The sequence below is a fragment of the Cotesia glomerata genome, linkage group LG7, assembly GCF_020080835.1.
Source record: "Cotesia glomerata isolate CgM1 linkage group LG7, MPM_Cglom_v2.3, whole genome shotgun sequence".
NCBI lineage: Eukaryota > Metazoa > Arthropoda > Insecta > Hymenoptera > Braconidae > Cotesia > Cotesia glomerata.
This window is the reverse complement of record NC_058164.1, coordinates 18,826,278-18,848,984: the sequence shown is the minus strand read 5'-3', so window position 1 is coordinate 18,848,984 and position 22,707 is coordinate 18,826,278.

Genomic DNA, 22,707 nt, shown 5'->3' with positions numbered 1-22,707 from the left:
GCTCTGTCGAGACGGGCGTAGACATAAAGTCTATTGAAAAGACGAAACACGGAGGCGTTCTCCTTGAAAGCAAGGCTTTCACTGATGCGGTAAGGTCAGCCACTGCAAACATCGGCACGGTCAAGACGCTAACACCAACAACAACGATCGAGATCCTCGACTTGGACGAAATCTCTACCGAGAGCGAAGCCCGTGAAGTATTCAAACGTGAATTCACTGACAGCCTGGAGGTCAAACGGGTAAATTTGACAAAACCCACACCACGAGAAAATCGGGCAGCCTTCTGCAAAGTAGACGAGGCCAGTGTGATTAAGGCCTTTGACAAGGCCCATATAATGATCGGTTGGGTGAACTGTCGTATACGCCTAGTTGCAAAATTAACCTGCTGTTTTAAATGTCTTAGTTTTGGACACCAAACACGCTAGTATGCGGGACCAAACAGAAGCAGGTGCTGCTACAAATGTTGCGAATAGAACCACAAGGCCGCAAACTGCACGGAGAAGCCAAAATGATTCCTTTGTGCTCCGGGCAAAGATGCCCAAGATGGTCTATGCCATATTTCTGGCACTGGAGCTTGCAAGGCATTCCGCACAGCACTTGCAGAAGCCAAGAGACGGCAGAAACGACACGCATACTACAAGGCAACCTGAATAGATGCGCCTTGGCGCAAAACCTGCTGCGCCAGCGTGTCTTTGAAGATAAAATCGACGTCTGCTTTATCTGCGAGCAATATCTAAACATCGAAGGTAAAACATGGTTCGCAGACGAAACTGGCACGGCAGCAATTCGGATTGTAAACACAAAGAACGTTACCGTCAAAAACTGCGGAAGTGGAGCAGGTTTTGTCTGGATTCAAACCCCCACAACCTACTTCATGAGCGTCTATCTCTTACTAAACGAAGGGATTAGTGAATTCCGACAGAAACTGGCAAATATAGAAGATGCGGTCACTAAGTTCAACGGCGAAGTCATCGTAGCCGGAGACTTCAACGCTAAATCGGCTGAGTGGGGCGCTACTTTCTCCGACACCACAGGTAACGAGGTCGCTGACGTCGCGGCTAGACTCGATCTCATAGTGCTGAACACCGGGAGCACCACGTCTTTTAGAAGACCAGAGTACCAAGAGTCCATCCTTGACATTTCGTTGGCGACTCCAAGGACTGCCAACATGATCGAAGACTGGACTGTATCCGAAGAATACAGTGGCAGTGATCACCAGTTTGTGACATTCAACGTTGGATTGTCATCTACTCCGGTTTCACAACGCGACCTTTCTAAGCGGAAGAAGAATGTCAGAAGGCTTGATCCAGAGGCATTGCGAGCTTTACTTGCACGAAGCTGGTCTATCTTTCAGAATAACTCGACTCCGGATACCTGCAGCGAGACGGAAAAGGCAGTGCTAAATATGATGAAGGAGATTGCTGCCGCATGTGACGCCTCTATGCTGCGGCTGAAAAATTGGAGTTTCCACAGGCCAGCGTACTGGTGATCAACAGACATAGCAGAACTTCGCAAAAGATGTCATAAGCTACGTCGCCGCGCAACGAGAGCCGCGAAACGCTCCCCAAGCGAGGACTTAAATTCAAAATAGTACAAGCAGACCAAAAAGACGCTAAACCGAACCATTATAGACCGAACCATGAGCAAGAAAAGCGATATTGTGAAAACAGATCTGTAATGATCTCGACAAGGAAATCTGGGGCAAAGCCTACCAAATTGTCACCAAACGACTTGGAAAGGCTTCACCAAAAGCGCCGAAGTCTCCTGCCTTAATGGACAGCATTGTAGCAGAGCTTTTCCTCAAACACCCGCCGCGGGAGAAGAAACACTACGCTAAAAACAGCGAAGGAACACCCTTCACAACTAAGGAACTACAAAACGCGGCCAAGTCACTCAAAACAGGAAAAGCACCTGGACCTGATGGCATCCCGGCAGCGGTGATCAAGATTGTAGCCCTGGAATACCCAGACATACTCCTGAATACTTACAACGCATGCTTGGCAACTGGCACGTTTCCCGCGGTCTGGAAGCGGCAGAGATTGGTTCTCTTAGACAAAGGAAAGGGAACCCCCGTAACTCCTTTGTCGTTTAGACCACTCTGTATGCTAGACATTACTGGAAAACTGTTCGAGAAGCTCATACAAGGGAGACTTCGCAACGACATCGACCGTGCTGGAGGTTTTGCCACCAACCAGCATGGCTTCCGGAAAGGTTGTTCGACAGTCGGAGCTATCGAGAAAGTTATGAAGACAGCAACACAAGCATGGTCTGGTAGCCTCAAAGCTCGTAAAGTATGTCTCCTCCTCACGCTAGATGTCAAAAACGCATTTAACAGCGCAAATTGGAGAGACATTTTAGATGCTCTGGAGCACAAGTTTGACGCGGAGCCAGAGAATCTGGCATTAGTCGACAACTACCTGGACGAAAGAAAGCTAATAGCAGAAACTACGGAAGGCCCACAAGAATACGACATAACGGCTGGCGTACCGCAAGGCTCAATAATGGGGCCCGATCTATGGAATGCGGACTACGATGAGCTTCTTGAAATCTCGTTACCAAAGCAAGTAGAGCTAACGGGCTTTGCAGACGACGTTGAGGCCACGATAGTAGTAGACAGCGTAGAAGAGGTTGAATTACTGGATCGGGAAACCATTGACGCCGTCGAGACCTGGCTTGATAAACACCACCTGAAATTCGCCAAGCATAAAACCGAGATGATTGTTCTGACACGTCAAAAATGGTTTCCAAAACCATTCGCTGTGGACATGGAAGGAACAACACTGACGTGAACAAGGGCCCTGCGCTATCTAGGGGTAATTATAGACGAGAAACTATCTTTCCGCGAACCCCTTGACAGTGCATGCAAGAAAGCCAGCAAGACGGTGTCTAGCCTAGCAAGAATCACGACCAACACTATGGGACCAAGAACCAAAAAGAGAAGAGTTCTTCTAGAAGTAGTCCAATCGGTACTGCTTTATGGAGCAGAAATATGGGCAGGCATATTGAAACAGAAGACTTACCGACGAAAAATAGCGGCAGTGCAACCTCGAGGCGTTCTCAGGGTTGCCTGCGCCTATCGAACGGTTTCCGAGGCGGCTATATTGGTCATTGTGGGAGCCGCATCCATCGACCTACTCGCGTTTGAGAGAGCGAAACTCTATGACGCTAAAAACAGTGACGAAAATATGAAGGACGCAAGAACGAGGATAAAGGCGGAAACGCAACAAGAGTGGCAGGACCGATGGACATCGGGAGAGACGGACAGATGGACGGCACGCCTGATCCTAAACATCAACATCTGGCTTTCTCGGCAATACGGAGAAACGGACTTTTTCTTGACCCAGCTATTGACGGGACATGGGCAGTTCAATGCCTATCTTTTTAAGATGGGACTGCACAGCACACCAATCCGCAAATACTGCCCAGACAAAATTGAAAACGTCGAGCACACCTCCTTTGAATGTGACCGGTGGAAGGACTACAAAAGCAGTACTGATGAAACTATTGGCACCACGCTCTCCCCTGAGAGCTTAGTAACCTGCATGATCAAAAAAGAAGATAACTGGTCAGCTGTCGCAGCCTATGCGCAGCGTCTTTTAAAGGAAAAAATCGCAGAAAGAGACTAGTAACTAGGAGCAACCGTCGTGAGACGCAACACGGACTGGATTGAAGTAATGCTAACGCGGTCCCGATCCAGTCTTCCCCGTAACATCTATGGGGAAAGAGAGAGGAGGATGTTCAGTCGGTATTGTTGTCAATAATATTGACTTCCGAGTCCGACATACCCAGGACAAACATCTCGTCCTGGTATACGTCAATTTATTTGACCTCTATAAAAAAAAAAAAAAAAAAAAAAACACACACACACACGCACACAGACACACATACACATACATACACACACACACACACACACACACACACATACACACACATACAGACATAGTGACACCCTCGCGGCAACGTCGAGATCGAAAACTCGATTTTCGAAAAACGGAGTAAAACCAATAACTTCCCGATTTTTGAAAATTTTCATTTTTCTTAGCGGGAAGTTAACAATCGGCTTTGCTCAAAATGAGCGGGAATAGTTGTCAAATTAATTAAAGTTTTCTTTGAGAAAAAAAAATAAAAAAAAAAGTTAGGAAAACGGTTGACCCTGAAGGCCATACCTGCAACTTTCCGCTAATTCCATACTTAGGCGCTTAAAATTGCTCCAATGACATTTTTGAGCTCTTCAAGCTCAAAAATATAATTTCTGTTCTTTTAAGCTCTCGAAGAGCTCAAAAATACAATTTTTGGGTTATTTTGAGCTCACCGAGCTCAAAGAGATTGCTTTTCTATGCTTTTGAGCTCGAAGAGCTCAAAAGTCTGATAGAGATTTGATAAGACACTATTTTTTGAATTTTTAAACCGCAATAACTTTTGAATGAATAAACCGATTTTCACGCTGTTGGAAGCTTTCGTGGCAGTTTTTTAAGCTTCACAAAGAATTTCAAATTTTGAGTTGATCGCGCTAGGAATTTAGGAGTTATTCCGAAAAAACATTTTTTTCGGTTTTCTTTTGTTCACGAACGTATCAACTCGCGAACAAATCTCTCGAACGAATCAACTGATTTTGACCGGACTGATGGCGATTGACGTGGTTTTTTGAGGTTAAGAGCTGATCAGTTTTTGGAATTGAACCATCAAGCCGTTTAAAAGTTATTCCAAAAAAGCTACATTTGAAAAAAATTTTTTTTTTTTTTTTTTTTCAGTTTTTTGAAGATTTCTCAAAGTCTATTGATCCGAATCAGTCCAAATAGTTTTCAAAATCTAAGTTTGGTCAAGCCCTTTCGAATGGCACCATCCGCGATAGAATCGGTCAAGCCGTTCAAAAGTTATAAGCGGTTCACATACTTTCACACACACACACACACACACACACACACACACACACACACACACACACACACACACGAGAGGGCAACAATGACACGCATACTACAAGGCAACCTGAATAGGTGCGCTTTGGCGCAAAATCTACTGCACCAGCGTATCTATGAAGACAAGATTGACATCTGTCTTATCTGCAAGCAATATTTAAACATCCAAGACAGAACATGGCTCACTGATAAAACTGGCACGGCAGCAATCTGGATCACAAACCCGAAGAAGGTGACCGTTATCAACAAGGAAAGTGGAGAAGGTTTTGTCTGGATAAAAACCCCGACAACTTACTTCATAAGCATCTATCTTTCGCCTAACGAGGGGATCAATGTGTTCCGTCAGAAACTGGCGAACATAGAGAACGCTATTCTCAAGATCAACGACGAAGTCATTATTGGAGGCGACTTCAACGCCAAATCAGCTGAATGGGGTGCCGAACTTTCGGACACTCGAGGAAATGAAGTCGCGGATGTCGCAGCAAGGCTTGACCTTGTAGTTCTGAACATCGGGAACACTACGACCTTTCGATGACCGGGGTACCGAGAATCCATCCTGGACATTTCTCTGGCGACTCCAAGAACTGCCAACATGATCAAAGACTGGAAGGTATCCGAAAAATACAGTGGCAGCGATCATCAGCATGTGACATTCAGAGTTGAAAGTGTACCTGGACCAGCTCCGCCATGTAACCTCCAAAAATGGAAATGGAACGCTAGGAAGCTCGATCTCGAAGCACTAAGAACGTCCCTCACGCGAAGTATGTCTACCCTTCAAAGTAATCCTACTTCAAGTACCCGCAAGGAGACGGAAAAAATTGTGTCACGAACAATAAACGTTATTGTTAGTGCATGTAACGCTTCTATGCCACGGCTAAGAAATCGAGGTGCCCGCAGGCCGGCATACTGATGGTCACATGAGATAACAGAGCTCCGAAAAACATGCCACAAATTACGTCGAAAAGCAACGAGACATGCAAAACGGCACTTAGTCCAGGACTTTCATACGGCCGAGTACAAACAGGCTAAGAAGAACCTAAACCGAGCTATCAAAGCAAACAAAGCGAAGCTGTGGAAAGAGATCTGTAATGACCTTGACAATGACATCTGGGGTAAAGCCTACGAAATTGTCGTGAAACGACTCGGAAAGGATTCACCAGAACCGCCGAAGCCACCTGCTCTCATGAACAGCATCGTCGCGGAGCTGTTCCCAGAACACCCGCTGCGGGAAAGGAGACAGTGCACGAAACATGGCACATCATTCTTCACAACCAAGGAGCTTCAAGACGCAGCAAAGACCCTGAAGACAGGGAAAACACCTGGCCCTGATGGCATCCCGGCGACGGTGATCAAGACTGTAGCTCTGGAATTTCCAGAAATACTCCTGAATGCCTACAATGCATGCCTGGCAACCGGCACATTCCCCACGACCTGGAAGCGGCAGAGATTGGTCCTCTTAGACAAAGGTAAAGGAACACCCCTAACACCTTCATCGTTCAGACCACTCTGTATGCTAAACATTGCCAGTAAGCTGCTTGAGAAGCTCATACAGGGCAGGCTCCGAAATGACATCGAACGCGCTGGAAGCTTCGCTGACAACCAGCACGGCTTCCGGAAAAGACGATCAACAATTGGAGCGATTAAGACAGTCACGGAGATAACAAGAAAAGCATGGTCTGGTGGTCTCAAAGCTCGTAAGGTGTGTCTTGTTCTTACACTAGACATCAGAAACAGCGCCTTTAACAGCGCAAACTGGGGCGACATCTTAGATGCCTTGAAAAACAAATTTGACGCAGAACCAGAAAACCTGGCAATATTCAATGACTATCTTGACAAAAGAACGCTGATAGCGGAAACAACAGAAGGCCCACAAGAATATGACATAACGGCTGGTGTGCCACAAGGCTCAATTTTGGGGCCCGATCTCTGGAACGTTAACTATGACGAGCTCCTGGAAATCCCGTTGCCAAAACAAGTGGCACTAACGGGATTTGCAGATGACATAGCGGCAACGATAATAGTGGACACTACCGAGGAGGCAGACCTACTAGTACGAGAAACCATCCGAGCCGTCGAAAATTGGCTTGAGAAACACTATCTGAAACTCGCCAAGCAGAAAACAGAGATGGTCGTCTTGACTCGACAAAAGTGGTTCCCAAAACCCTTTGTAGTTGACATGGGCGAGACAACAGTGACATCTACAAGAGCACTGCGCTATCTGGGAGTGATGATAGACGAAAAACTGTCCTTCCGCGAACACCTTGATAGTGCATGCAAGAAAGCGAGCAAGACAGTTTCCAATCTGTCAAGAATCATGGCCAACACAATGGGGCCACGAACCAAAAAGAGGAGAGTCCTTCTAGAAACAGTCCACTCAATACTGCTCTATGGAGCGGAAATATGGGCGGACATCCTTAAACAAAGGACCTATCGGCGTAAGATGGCAGCAGTGCAGCGACGAGGCGCTCTTAGCAGCGGCCGTGTTGGTCATAGCTGGAGCAGCACCCATAGACTTACTAGCGTTCGAGAGGGCAAAACTCTACGATGCCAAGGAGAAAGGTGACAACTCCCATGAGACAAGAACAAAAATTAAACAGGAAACACTACAAGAGTGGCAAGACCAATGGACGTCGGGGGAGACGGGCAGATGGACGGAGCACCTGATTCCAAACATCAATGCCTGGCTCTCTCGGAAACACGGGGACACGGATTTCTTCCTGACCCAACTACTGACAGGACATGGACAGTTTAATGCCTATCTTTTCAAGATGGGTTTGCACAGCACGCCAATGTGCAAATACTGCCCAGACAAAATTGACAACGCCGAACACACATTCTTCGAGTGCGCTCGGTGGAAAGACTACAGAAGCAGCACCGAAAAGATCATAGGCGCCAGGCTCTCCCCCTCCAGCTTGGTGACCTATATGATCGAACAAGAGAAAAACTGGTCAGCTGTAGCAGTTTACGCACAGCACCTTCTGAAAGATAAAATCGCAGAAAGGGACCAGTAGCCAGGAGTAGACGTCGTGAGACGCAGGACGGACTGGATTGAAGTAATGCTAACGTGGTTCCAATCCAGTCCTCCCCGTACCATCTACGGGGAGAGGGGAAGAGGAATGTTTTTTTTAGTGGGTAAAAATCTCCACACTACCGACTATCGATATCTGCCGCAAGATAGGCGGCAGAGTTAACGATAGCGGTGTCTTTTGAAGATCTTGTTTCGTACCTCTTAGAAAAAAAAAAAAAAAAAAAAAAAACACACACACACACACACACACACACACACAGACACCGTGACAACCTCGCGGGGATAGTCAGGGAAGCTTCCTGTGACCTTCAAACGTCGAGATCTGAAGAAAACTCGATTTTTGCAAAACGGGGTGAAAACAATAACTTCCCGATTTTTGAAAATCTTCGATTTTCTTAGCGGGAAGTTAAAAATTAGGAAAACGGTTGAGCCCAAAGGCTATTCCTGCAACTTCCCGCTAATTTCGTTAATAGCTGGCCGCTTTTTTTGAGCTCTTCGAGCTCAAAAATACAATTTGTGTATTGTTTTGAGCTTTCTGAGCTCAAAAAGATACCTTTTCTATGCTTTTGAGCTCTTTGAGCTCAAAAGTCTGATAAAAGTTTCATAGAACACTATTTTTTGAATTTTTAAACCGCAATTACTTTTGAATGAATGAACCGATTTTTATGCGGTTGGCGGCATTTTACGTAACTTTTTAAGCCTTATGAAGAATTTATAAGTTACAATTGATCAAACTGGAAATTTCGGTGTAACTCCGGAAAAACACTTTTTCCGGTTTTCTTTCGTTCACGATATCTTTCGAACGAATCAACCGATTTTGACCGGATTGGCGGCGATCGACGTGGTTTTTCAAGGTTGAGAGCTGATCAATTTTTGGAATTGATCAGTACAGCCGTTAAAAAGTAGTTCCAACAAAACCACTTCTAAAAAAATTTTTTTTCCTATTTTTTTTTAGATTTCTCCAAATTTCTCAAAATCTATTGGTCCGAATCGGTTTAAATTAACAGTAAATCTAAGTTTGGCGAAGCCCTTCTGAATGGCACCAAACGCGATGAAATCGGTTGGACCGTTTAAAAATTATAAGAGGTTTACATAGGGGAGAGTGGGGCACAGCGGCCCACTTAAGCTTGTTATTTCTTTTTATGATTTCGAACCATTAAATTTGTTTATTTTCCGTCCATTTCGAATAAATCAGTCGAAATTTCGCAGAAAATCGAAAAAACACAAATTTTTTTTTCTAGGGGCATGACGGCCCACTCCCCAAAAAAAGCCCATAAAAAAAATTTTTAACTTCCCGCTAAGAAAATTGACAATTTTCAAAAATCGGGAAGTTATTGGTTTTACCCCGTTTTTCGAAAATCGAGTTTTCATCGGAACGCGACGTTTCAAGGTCCTAGGAAGCTTTCCTGACTATTTTCACGATGATGTCCGTACGTCTGTATGTGTGTGTGTGTGTGTGTGTGTGTGTGTGTGTGTGTGTGTGTGTGTTTTTTTTTTTTTTTTTTGTAAAGAGGTACGAAAAAAGATCTTCAAAAGACACCGGTATCGTTAACTCTGCCGCCCATCTTCCGGCAGATATCGATAGTCGGTAGTGTGGAGATTTTTACCCACTAAAAAAAAACATTCCTCTTCCCTCTCCCCTAGATGGTACGGGGAGAACTGGATTAGAACCGCGTTAGCATTACTTCAATCCAGTCGTGCTGCGTCTCACGACGCCTACTCCTGGCTACTGGTCCCTTTCTGCGATTTTGTCTTTCAGGAGGTGCTGTGCATAAACTGCAACAGCTCACCAGTTTTCCTCTTGTTTGATCATATAGGTCACCAGGCTTGAGGGGGAGAGCCTGGTGCCTATGATCTCTTCGGTGCTTCTTCTGTAGTCCTTTCATCGAGCACATTCGAAGAATGTGTGTTCGGCGTCGTCGATTTTATCCGGGCAATATTTGCACGTTGGTGTGCTGTGCAAACCCATCTTGAAAAGATAGGCATTGAACTGCCCATGTCCCGTCAATAGCTGGGTCAGGAAGCGTACGTATCCCCGTGCTTCCGAGAGAGCCAGACGTTGATGTTTGGGATCAGGCGCGCCGTCCATCTGCCCGTCTCTCCCGATGTCCATCGGTCCTGCCACTCTTGCTGCGTTTCCACCTTTATCCTCCTTCTTGCGTCCTTCATGTTATCATCACTGTCTTTAGCGTCATAGAGTTTTGCTCTTTCGAACGCTAATAAGTCGATGGGCGCGGCTCCTGCAATGACCAATACAGCCGCTTCGGAAACTGTACGGTAGGCGCAGGCAACCCTAAGAGCGCCTCGCCGCTGTACTGCTGCGATCTTTCGCCGGTAGGTCTTCTGCTTTAATATGTCTGCCCATATCTCCGCTCCATAAAGCAGTACCGAGTGGACTGCTTCTAGAAGAACTCTTCTCTTTTTTGTTCTTGGTCCCATGGAGTTGGTCATAATTCGTGCTAGGCTAGACAAAGTCTTGCTGGCTTTCTTGCATGCACTGTCGAGGTGTTCACGGAAAGATAGTTTCTCGTCTATCATTACCCCTAGATACCGCAGGGCCCTTGTTGACGTCAGCGTTGTTCCTCCCATGTCCATAGCGAATGGTTTTGGAAACCATTTTTGACGGGTCAAAACGACCATCTCAGTTTTCTGTTTGGCGAGTTTCAGGTGATGCTTATCGAGCCAAGTCTCGACGGTGTCGATGGTTTCCCGAACTAGCAGTTCGGCCTCTTCTACGCTGTCCGCCACTATAGTGGCTGCAACGTCGTCTGCAAAGCCTGTTAGCTCTACTTGCTCTGGCAACGGGATTTCAAGAAGCTCGTCGTAGTCTGCGTTCCATAGATCAGGCCCCATTATTGAGCCTTGCGGCACGCCAGCCGTTATGGCGTATTCTTGTGGGCCTTCAGTAGTTTCCACTATTAGCTTTCTATCGTCAAGGTAGTTGTCGACTAGTGCCAGATTTTCTGGCTCCGCGTCAAACTTGTGCTCCAGAGCATCTAAAATGTCTCCCCAATGTGTGTGTGTGTGTGTGTGTTTTCCTTTAGGGGAATCCTTTTTACGGATTCTAGGCATAGTTGTTTGGCCTGGATATGTGGCGACTCGACGCAGCGTCATACTAAAAACTCGACGCTAACGCCCCTACCCACTAAACCCTAAACCCCTTTCTCTTCTATCCTCTGATCCCCCATGGTACCGCCGTAAGGCATTTCTTCGCGGGGGGAGGAATTAGCTGCCGCTCTTCCTTCTGGTGGCTAAGATGTTATTTCTTCCTTCTAGATTCTGTCTTTTGCTCTTTTTCTCTCGATGGAACGCAGCTCTGTAAGCACTTCTGTGACAAAAGTGTTCGTTGCATTCCAGGCAGCTTCTGAAGACAGCATTGCTTCTACGACTGACTCTGGTTGACTTCTCCTCTTCAAGATCCTCTCCAGCTCCTCACGTTGTGGGATTAAAACGCGAGCACTCGCAAAAAACGTGCTCCGCATCTTCAGTGACTCCAGGGCAGGACGGGCACTCCGGAGAATCGTCATGCCTAAAGCGGTGAAGATAAGCCCGAAAACAGCCATGTCCTGACAACATCTGCGTTAGGTAGTAGTTGACCTCTCCGTGTTTCCGGTTCAGCCAAATGTCGATCTTTGGTATGAGACGATGCGTCCATCTACCCTTCTCTGCGGCATCCCACTGAGATTGCCATCGTGCGATGCTGTGCTGTCTTTGTTCCGTTCTGAGTTCTTCTGCGCTCAGTGTTGTTGACCTCTTTCGTTGGTAAAGGTTCCTTCTTTCTTCAGCTAGGACTCTGAGAGGTAGAGTTCCAGAAATTACGCACACTGCTTCCTCAGATATTGTGCGGAAGGCGCAAGCTACTCTTAGGGCACTCAGGCGATATACTGGTCCAGCCTTTCTCCATGCTTCTTGTAATTCTAGCGCATCGGCCCAAATGGATATTCCGTACGTAAGCACTGATGTGACTACAGTTGCCAACAATAGTCTCCTGCTCTGCTTTGGGCCTCCGACGTTAGGCATCAATCGTGCGAGGCTTGCCCTTACTACTGACGCTTTGGCACTGACGTGTTCCACTTGCTGTTTAAAGTTGAGACGGGCATCAAGCATCACTCCCAAATATCGGATATAAGGTTGTGATGTGATTTCTTGTTCGCCGACTCTAAGATTGATGGTCTCTAACACTTTCCTGCTGGTAATAAGCACTGCCTCAGTCTTATGTTTCGCCAGTTGAAGATTCATTGTGTCCATCCACTGGTTTACTTGCTGGAATGCTAGATCAAACATGTGGTGAATCTCGTCCAGGTGTTTAGCGACAATCACTACGGCCACGTCGTCCGCATACGCTACAAGTTTAATATTTCTTGGGATCTTTAGCCTTAGAAGCCCGTCATACATGATATTCCACAGCAGTGGGCCAAGAACAGAGCTCCTGCGGAACACCTCCGGTGATTTTCGTACTCTTTCGGACCGTCCTTTGTGTCATATCTGAGGACTCTATCCGTGAAGTAGCTAGCTACTATTTTACTTAGGTATCCTGGCACGTTCTTCTCTTGAAGAGCTTGCATAATGCAGTCCCAGTTAGCAGAGTTGAAGGCGTTTTTGATGTCTAACGTCGCCACCAGGCAGTACTTCTTCGTACCACCCTTCCATCTGGTTCCTGCAATTGCCTCCTGGGCCGTAGTAACAACCAGATTGATCGCGTCCAGGGTTGATCGTCCTTTTCGGAATCCATACTGGTTGTTTGCCAGGAGTGGATCTGCAACTGCTTCTATTCTTTGATGAATTATGCGTTCGAATATCTTACCGGCTGTATCCAGCATACAAAGTGGACGGTAAGATGACGGCTCTTCTGGTGGCTTTTTCCTTTAGGGAGTAGAACCAGTCGTTGTTGTTTCCATTTCCGAGGAAATGTCCCTTCCTTGAGGCACGTATTGTAAACTTTCAAGAATAACGTTGGTGCTGCCTTTATGGCTGTTTTCAAGGCAATATTAGGGATTCCGTCTAGTCCCGGCGCTTTGTTATTCCCTACGCGGTTACAAGCCTCCATTAGTTCTTCTTCCGTGACAGATGGAATGTCTTCAGGGTTTAGCTGCCTTAACTGGCCGGTGAATACCGATTGTTGAGGGAACAGCACAGTAACAATCCTCTCTAGGAGCCGCGGACACGTAGGCGACGGCATTGGCTGGTATTTCAGGTGGGCCGTGACCACCTTGTACGGTTTGCCCCATGGGTCCTTCTCCACTTCTTCGACGAGTTCTTTCCAACAGCGTCTTTTATTATCCTTGATGGCTTTGTTTAGTTCCCGACGGGCCTTTTTATACTCTGCCACCAGTTCTGCAAGGTTAGGTCGACGGAAGCCACGCTGTGATATTCTTCTTTTCCTGAGGCATTCTTTACGAAGAGCGCTGATGTGATCGTTCCACCAGTGCACCGCGGGTCTTCTATTTATGCCTCGTTTTCGTGGCATACTGGCGTCACAAGCTTCGGTCACTCTTTTCATAAGTTCTTTAGTCTGATCTTCTGCGCATCCAGCGGTGATCGGGCCATTATCCAAAGCAGTCGTCAGCGTACCCACGTCGAAAGATTGTACTCTCCACCGAATGTGGTTAGGTAACCTACTAGTTCCTCTAGTATCCTGGTCATTTGATATCTCCCAGAGAATCGCGTTGTGGTCACTGGCAGTGTAGATATCCAGCACCTTCCAGTTGAGGTTACCTCTCGCGAGGCTGCTACTGACGAACGTGAGGTCTACGATGGAACTTGCGTCTCCTTTGGTGTAGGTTGGTGTGTCACCACTGTTGAGTAAGACTACGTCTAATGCAGTAAAAGCCTCAAGTAACGCTTTACCTCGTGCGTTAGTTAGCTTGCTACCCCAGTCTACTGCCCAGGAGTTAAAGTCGCCGGCTATCGCGACTGGATGATGCTGCTTCGCGTCCTCTGTCAGTCGATCCAGAAAGTTAGTGAAGTCAACAATAGAGAGGCTAGGTGGTGCGTAGCAGCTATAGAAGCGAACGCCATCTACTGATACTGCTACAAAGCCGGCATTGCAATTATTAACTACGCTCTGGAATGGGAGCTTGCCACAGGACCAAATGACGGCCCTAGTGGTCGTGTCCGTTTCCCATAATTTGCCTTTAAGGCATTTATATGGCTCAGCTATTAGTACAAGGTCGGCTCTTAGTTCACGCACTGTCTGCAGAAGCAAGTCATGTGCAGCCTCACAATGATTGAGGTTGAGCTGCAGTATCTTCATGTTCTTTTGTTTATTAACCTCTGAAGCGCCTCTTGGAATACCGGGCATTTGTGGTTGCCGGCGTAGTGGGCAGAGTTCTCTGCGCTTTGGTTTTCAGCGCATAATGCACATTTGGCTGGATTCTTACAACCAGCGATCTTGTGCCCCTCTTGTCCGCACCTGATGCAAAGCTTAGATCGGTCTACGCTACTTTTGCACTGAAATCCATGATGCCCGAAGTGCCAGCACTTGAAGCATTGGGTTGGTCTTCTCGTGGCTCTAATTCGGCAGTTTACCCAGCCGATACGGATTTTACCGCTTCCTTCCAATATCTTCCGCGCTGCAGCTGCTGGTAGAGTCACTACGGCAGTCTGGGTACCTCTGTAGGCCTTTCGGATCTTAATTGCCTCTAGCGATACCTCGCAGGATTCTCCGGTTGCCATCTGCAAGGCGGCTTGAATGTCTTCCCTGGTTGTAGTGTCATCAAGGTCTCGGATTTCGACGTCTTCCTGTGGACCTTTGCAGATCACTTTGGCCTCTTCTTGTAGGATGCCCTCGATGGTTTTCTGTAAAGCTTGGCCTTTATCGGAGCTCTTCCTAGAGAGCGTAATCAGCATGTTTCCGGCCCTAGTTTTATGGATCTTATCCACCGTAGTACGGACCTGCTCGTCAGGGACATCATTTTTATTTTACGCAAAATCTCAGCGTACTTCGCCGGCTCAGCTGGGCGGATGATCAGTGCGTCTGGCCTGATCCACTTTCGCGATTTCTTCCGTTTAGGTTCAGGACGGGGCTCCTCGGGAAATTGCTTTGGGAGCTGTTCTTTCCTTTGCCTTCTTTGTTCTTTCTTGGACTGGACTTTCTGCCAAGCAATCGCTTTTGTCCGTTCGTCCCTTTGCATTGTCGCTCTTTGTGGAGGGCTTTGTCTCAGGTCCTTCTTCTTGGTGACTTGGCTGCACGTTGGATCTGGAGAGGATCGATCTTTCCTTTTTCCAGTCTTCGTGACAGTTTCTCGTTTGTCTTCGATGACCGATTCACCGTCACCTTCGGCTCCGGTATCCATTGCTTCGTCAGTCACAACTACAACTTCGTTGGTTTGCCCCGGTGTAGCACGGGGAGTGCGTCGCGATGCTAATCGCCATTCTTCATCCAGTTTTTTGAACCTTCGAAGGGCGTTAGTTACACTAGTCGCCTTGGTCTTGATCTCCTTGTGGATATTGACTTTTGACTGAACGAGATTATTTAACTCATTAGTCAGCTCCTCCAGGCGTTCCAGCGCTTGCGCTCTCCTCATTTCAGCGCCCGCTTCAATCGCTGCTTGTTGGGCATGAAGCCCGTTTTCATTCTTGTTTGTTTCCTGTGAATTACTCATACTTTTTGATTTACCAGCGCATCGTACGGAGTGGAGCGGGTTGTCATAACTAGGAACGGGTGTACCCTCGGAGATAGTACTCCTACCCCAGTTCCCTGAGGCCTAGCCGACACTTAGCCAGTCCCGGAATACACGGACGGACCAGACTCGCTCGGAGCGGTGAAGATTCCGACCTCTAACACTCACTGCGTACTTCCTGATCAAGGCCCGAAGTGGCTGGCTCCTGATCCACTGCTGCAACTTACACCTCGGTAGAGCAAGCTCACATCAGCCGTGGCCTGCATCGTCGGAAACTACGATACAGGTTCCGGTCACTCCCAGTGGGTCACAGCAGAGAACGATCGTCTTGTTAGGTCAGTTAGTGCGACCAACCCATTAAAGGGGAGTTTTGTCCACGGGAGCGTATTTTGTTTGGTTATTTTGCTTGGCTCCTACCCGCTGTACCTCATCAACTAAGAGATTAAGTGTCATCCAAGGACAGCGAGCGTTCTCCCATCCGCTCGGGGAGACGCGCCCGGTAGCAGTATCTCTTCTGCCCCGAGTGTGTGTGTGTGTGTGTGTGTGTGTGTGTGTGTGTGTGTGTGTGTGTGTGTGTGTGTGTGTGTGTGTGTGTGTGTGTGTGTGTGTGTAAACCTCTCGTAACTTTTGAACGGCTTGACCGATTTCATCGCGGTTGGTGTCATTCGAAAGGGCTTCGCCAAACTTAGATTTCTTGTAAGTTGGAACCGATTCGGACCAGTATATTTCGAGAAATTGCAAAAAAAGTGAAGAAAAAGTGACAAAAAAAGTTGTTTTTTTTTATTTTTTTCAAATATCTCCGAATTGGCTGAACCGATCAACTTAAAAAACTAATCAGCTCTTAACCTTGAAATCCCGCATCGATCGCCACATAGAGCGTCAAAATCGGTTGATGCGTTCGTAAGATATCGTTGTCGAAAAAAATCGAAAAAAGTGTTTTTTTGTAATAACTCTGAAATTTTTCATCAGATCAATTTTTTTTTCAAAATCATTTATAGAACTCAAAAAACCACATCGATTGCTGCCTAGAGTGTGAAGATCGGTTGGTTTATTAAAAAGTTACAGCAGTTTGAAAATTAGAAAAATCGTGTTTCATTGAATCTTTATAAGACTTTTGAGCTCGGAGAGCTCAAAATAACACATAAATTGTATTTATGAGCTCGAAAACGTCATAAGAGAAATTTTAAGGGCCTAGGTATGGAATTAGCGGGAAGTTGCAGGGATTGCCGTCAGGGTTAACCGTTTTTCTAATTTTTTTTTTTACTGAAGTTATTACTATGCAAATCTGGAGATTCTCCTCCGAAAAGAAGTCGTCGAGGGAAAACTATGATTTTTACGAGTCTTAAGTATCACTAAGAACTCAAAGAAAAAAAAGATCAAAATGAAGCAAAAAAAGGACCTCAGTTAAACAAAAAAAAAAAAAAAAAAAAAAAATCAAATAAAATCAAACCCAAAAAATTTGAAAAAAATGCTTAAAATATAAAAATGATGATATCCATTGTCTTTATTTCATTGAAGTTTACTCAGAATCCACAGAGTCCTGGCAAATTTTCTAACTTCATTTTAGAGATTCTTCCATTTGTACGAAAATACAATCAGTTCGAAATTTATTATTACTTTAATAAAGCATTTAATATTCAATAGAGGAAAAATATTTTGGTTAGGATCCTTCAAATAATTTATAAGCGAACTATAATTATAACTGCGTCAAAATTAAAAAAAATTCACCCTCTAAAAAATAAGGAGTTAGATTAACTGCTAATTAGACCGTCGATATCAAATTATCTCGATGTGATTTCTTAATTATCGAAAATTTAGATTACATGTTTTATTCAAAATTTAATTTTTTTTAACGTTTTTAAAAAATTATTATATAGCTGTTAATTAGTTTTGAATAAATAATAATTAATAATATAATTAATTCCTTTTATTGCACTTAAAGATTTTAAACCTACCTACACGAAAAAGTACAGAGATGGTATTCGGCAAATAATTGGTTACATTAGTTTACGTTAATTGAAATCACATGATGAGTCTCTAATTCAAAATTAGAAATATGAATAACGTAGAGTAAGACATCCTTGAAGGAACTTAAATAGGAGTTAATAATACAATTAACTTACTGCTTTGATTTCAAAAAACTGTATTTTCAATTTTTTACCAGTCATGAAATTCGATTTTTTGTTAAATTTTTCAGTTTAATTAAATTTTTTCCTCATTCATTTTACCCGAGATAAATACAATTGACCTGAGAAGGCTTAAAAAAATTAATTCTTTAAATTTCTCACGATTCGAGAAGAAAAAAAAATTTTTTTCGTTACAATTTTTTTTTTTGAGTGGTTTATTATACCCCACATTACATATCGGCTCAAAATATCAAAAAATATTATAGAGGTCATAACTTAACGGAAAATAAAAAAAATAAATTTTTACCTAATTTTTGAGGTGGGCCGTTGTGCCCCGGGTGGGCCGCTGTGCCCCACCCTCCCCTACTCACACACACACACACACACACACACACACACACACACGCGCGCGCGCGCGCGCACGCACGCACGCACGCACATATACATACAGACATAGTAACAACATCGCGGGGGGCATCAGGGAAGCTTCCTGTGGCCTCAAAACGTCGAGACCTGATGAAAGCTCGATTTTTGTAAAACGGGGTGAAAACAATAACTTCCCGATTTTTGAAAATCTTCGATTTGCTTAGCGGGAAGTTAAACTAATCCGCCTTTAACCTTGAAAAACCACGTCGTTCGCCGTTAATCCGATCAAAATCAGTTGATTTGTTCGAGAGATATCATGAACGAAAGAAAACCAAAAAGTATTTTTTTCACATAACTTCGACATTTCTTATCGGATCGTTTTTAATGAAATAAAATAATTTTTAGAGCTCAAAAAACCTCGTTGATTGCCGCCAAGAATGTAAAAATCGGTTGATTGATTCGAGAGATATCGTCGACAAAATATTTAGAAACAAGTGTTTTTTAAACATAACTCCGCCATTTTTTGGAATAACTTTTAAACGGCTCTACTGATCAATTCTAAAAACTAATCAGCCATTAACATAAAAAAACCACGTCGATTGCCGCCAAGACGGTCAAAATCGGTTGATTTGTTCGAGAGATATCGTGAACAAAAGAAAACCGAAAAAATTGTTTTTTTGGAGTTGCTCCGAAATTCATAGTTTGATCAATTTAAACTCAAAAATTCGTTATGAAACTGAAAAAACTGCGTTGAATGCCGCCAACTGCGTAAAAATCGGTTAATTCATTCAAAAGTTATTGCGATTTGAAAATTCAAAAAATAGTGTTCGGTGAAACTGCTATCAGTTGAGCTCGAAGAGCTCAAAAGCATAGTAAAGCTATCTCTTTGAGCTCGGAGAGCTTAAAATAACACAGAAATTGTATTTTTGAGCTCGAAGAGCTCACAAACGTTATGTGTGCAATTTTGAGTACTCGAGTATGGAATGAGCGGGAAGTTGAAGGGATGGCCTTTAGGGTCAAATATTTTCCCAATTTTTTTTACATAATTTTGACATTTATTTTTTGATTATTTTTGATTAAATGGAATAATTATTAGAGTTTAAAAAACCACGTCGACCGCTGCCAAGAACGTGAAAATCGGTTGATTGGTTCGTGAGTTATCGTTGTCGAAAAAATTCGAAAAAAGTGAATTTTTTGAATTTCTCTAAAATTTTTGCTTTGATTAGTTTGTGTTCAAAAGTATGTCATAGAATTTGAAAAACTGCGTGGAATGCTGCCAACCGCGTGAAAATCGGTTCATTCATTCAGAAGTAATTGTGGTTTGAAAATTCAAAAAATACTGTTTTATTAGACTTATATCAGACTTTAGAGCTCGAAGAGCTCAAATCTTTGAACAGCTTACCCTTTGAGTTCGGAGAGCTCGAAAAAACATATAAATTATATTTTTAAGCTCAAACAGCTCAAAAACGTCATAAGTGCAATTTGAAGCGCTTAGAAATGGAATAAGCGGGAAGTTGTAGGGATGGCCTTTAGGGTCAACCGTTTTCCAGATTTTTTTTTTAGACTAATGAAAAAATCCTGGGCGCCGGTTGGGTTCGAACCCTGGTCCTCCTAACTCTCAATCCAGTTCACTGCTTTTTTAACTTCCTGCTAATAAAATTGAAAATTTTTAAAAATCGGGAAGCTATTGGTTTTACCTCGTTTTTTGAAAATCGAGTTCTTATTCTTATCATCACAAACAAATGTTTGTGTGTGTATGTATGTATGTAACCCTCTTATAACTTTTGAACGGCTCGACCGATTTCATCGCAGTTGGCGCCATTCGAAAGGAATTGACCGAACTTAAATTTTGAATTCAATTTAGACCGATTCAAACCGATAGATTTTGAGAAATCTCAAAAAAACTAAAAAAATAAATTTTTTCAAATTTAGTTTTTTTGGCATAACTTTTAAACGGCCTTACCGATCGATTTGAAAAACTAATCAGCTCTTAACATAAAAAAACCACGTTGATCGCCGCTAGTCTGGTCAAAATCGGTTGATTCGTTCGTAAGTTATCGTTGTTGAAAGAAAACCGAAAAAAGTGTCTTTTCGGAATTACTCCGAAATTCTTAGTTTGATCAATTGAAACTTAGTAATTCTTTATGAGGCTTAAAAAACTGCGTAGAATGCCGTAAACTGCATAAAAATCGGTTCATTTATTCAAAAGTTATTGCGGTTTGAAAATTCAAAAAATAGTGTTTTATTAAACTTTCATCAGACTTTTGAGCTCGGTGAGCTCAAAATGACACGAAATTCATATTTTCGAGCTCGAAGAGCTCACAAACGTTATGTGTGCAATTTTGAGTACTCGAGTATGGAATGAGCGGGAAGTTGAAGGGATGGCCTTTAGGGTCAACCGTTTTCCTAATTTTTTTTTATAAAGAAATTTATTTTCAATCTAGTCTTGCATCTAGTTATAATAATCGAAAATTTCAATTAAAAAAAATAATATAATTATTGGGAATGGTTGAAGGTTGTACATGTGGAATGTGGTGACGCTGGAGTATGTCAATGTAAGGAGAGTTGGCATTAAGTCACCAGTATTTCTCGAAGTTGAGGCGGTGGAAGTCCATTGAGCCCTGTGAGGGAATGGCAGTGGAGTACTTGGGAGTCAAGCTTCATTTTGCTAGGCGTATCTAGTTGTATGCTGATACGCTTATCAGCTTTATTTCTAGTCCAGTGATAAATAATAGAGATGTTATTCTCATCTTGTATCATACCATTCGCCTCAAAGTGAATGAATGCTTGAGGTGGAATGCATTAGGATTTATTGCCGCGTTCAATTGCAGTACCGTAAACAGCCAGGTTCTCGATTATGCTGTTGTTGATATTCTTGAGTTTGGAGAAATAATCACTGATGATCTTGATGATGAAGTTATCAATCCTAGGAATATTGGCCACTTGATATAGTACTTTATTATTGCTGATATATTTTTGATATCTAGATTCGCTTGATCTGCAAAGACCGGTGCAATCTCTAAGGCAGCGTCTTTCAAATTTACTAAGTTTTTTCATCGCAGTTGGATTAGTATCCCACCGTATGGGGGCTGCGTAGGTGACCATAGGTCTCTCAAGAAGTTGATAGTAAATTGTTTTAGCTTCTCTGGTGAAGTGTTTGCAGTGAAAAATCCTACTGTTAGCTCTGAAAGATTTAGAAGCTTTTTCAAGTTGGATGGCGCACGCGCGTGTTGCGCGCGCGCGCGCGTGTGTGTGTGTGTGTGTGTGTGTGTGTGTGTGTGTGTGTGTGTGTAAACCTCTTATAACTTTTGAACGGTTCGACCGATTTGATCGCGGTTGACGTCATTCGAATGGGCTTGGCCAAACTTAGATTTTGAATACAATTTGAATCAATTCGGACCAGCAGATTTTGAGAAATCTCAAAAAAACTACAAAAAAAAGTTTTTTGAAATGTGGATTTTTTGGAATAAATTTCAAACGGCTATAATGATCAATTTCAAAAACTGATTAGCTCTTAACATCAAAAAACTGCGTTGATTACTACCAGGCTGGTCAAAATCGGTTGATTTGTTCGTGAGTTATCGTTGACCAAAAAAATCGGAAAAAAGTGATTTTTTTTAATTACTCCGAAATTTTCGGTCTGATAAATTTTTGTTTGAAAGTAAATCATAGGATTCGAAAAACTGCGTCGAATGCTATCCACCACGTGAAAATTGGTCCATTTATTCAAATGTAATTGTAGTTTGAAAATTTAAAGAATGGTGTTTTATTAAATCCTTATCAGGCTTTTGAGCTCGGAGAGCTCAAAAACATAGAACAGCTAACTCTTTGAACTCGGAGAGTTTAAAATAATACATATATTGTAATTTTGAGCTCGAAGAGCACAAAAACGTCATAAGTGCAATTTTAAGCGCTTAAGTATAGAATTAGCGGAAGTTGCAGGGATGGCCTTTTTTTTTTTTTTTTTTGACGAGGCTAGATGTACGAGAGGACAGCAATCATTGAGACGTGGAATAATGATGGCGAAGCCAAACTGGTTGTCGGGGATCACCTGGTTATCAGTACAGGCCTTTACAATGCATTTGTTTTGAAATATTTCAAATACTTTGCTGATACTCGGCGTTAAGCTTATCGGACGGTAACTAGCTGGGTCATTGGGGTTTTTCCCCTTTTCGAGACCGGTAGGGCTTTGGCCCTTTTCCAATTAGTGGAGAAGTAATATCTGTTTAGTGCATTATTGAAAATGATTGTGTAGCTATCAATAATTGATGTGGGTAGGTTTTTGAATACTATAGGTGATATGCTGTCAAGATCGCTGGAAACTTTATTAAAAAGTTTTTTTTAGAATATTTACTACTTTCGTTGGGGCGCAAAAAATTGCCAAGTCTCTTAAAATAATTTTATCTCAATTCAATAAAATAGTTTATCATACCAAGAATTATTTTGAGTTATTTGTTGATAGCAGTATGCATAGTTTCGAACCTCTGTCAGTTATAGCAATCCATTCAATGTTCTGAGAAGTACAAAAGCCCTCGGGATGTAGGTCATCTCTGGTAATGATGATTTCTGATCAATCTTTTTAATGACAGTCAGTCAATGTTTTTGAGAGTTGATATAATGTTCCCATACATACATCAGTCAAC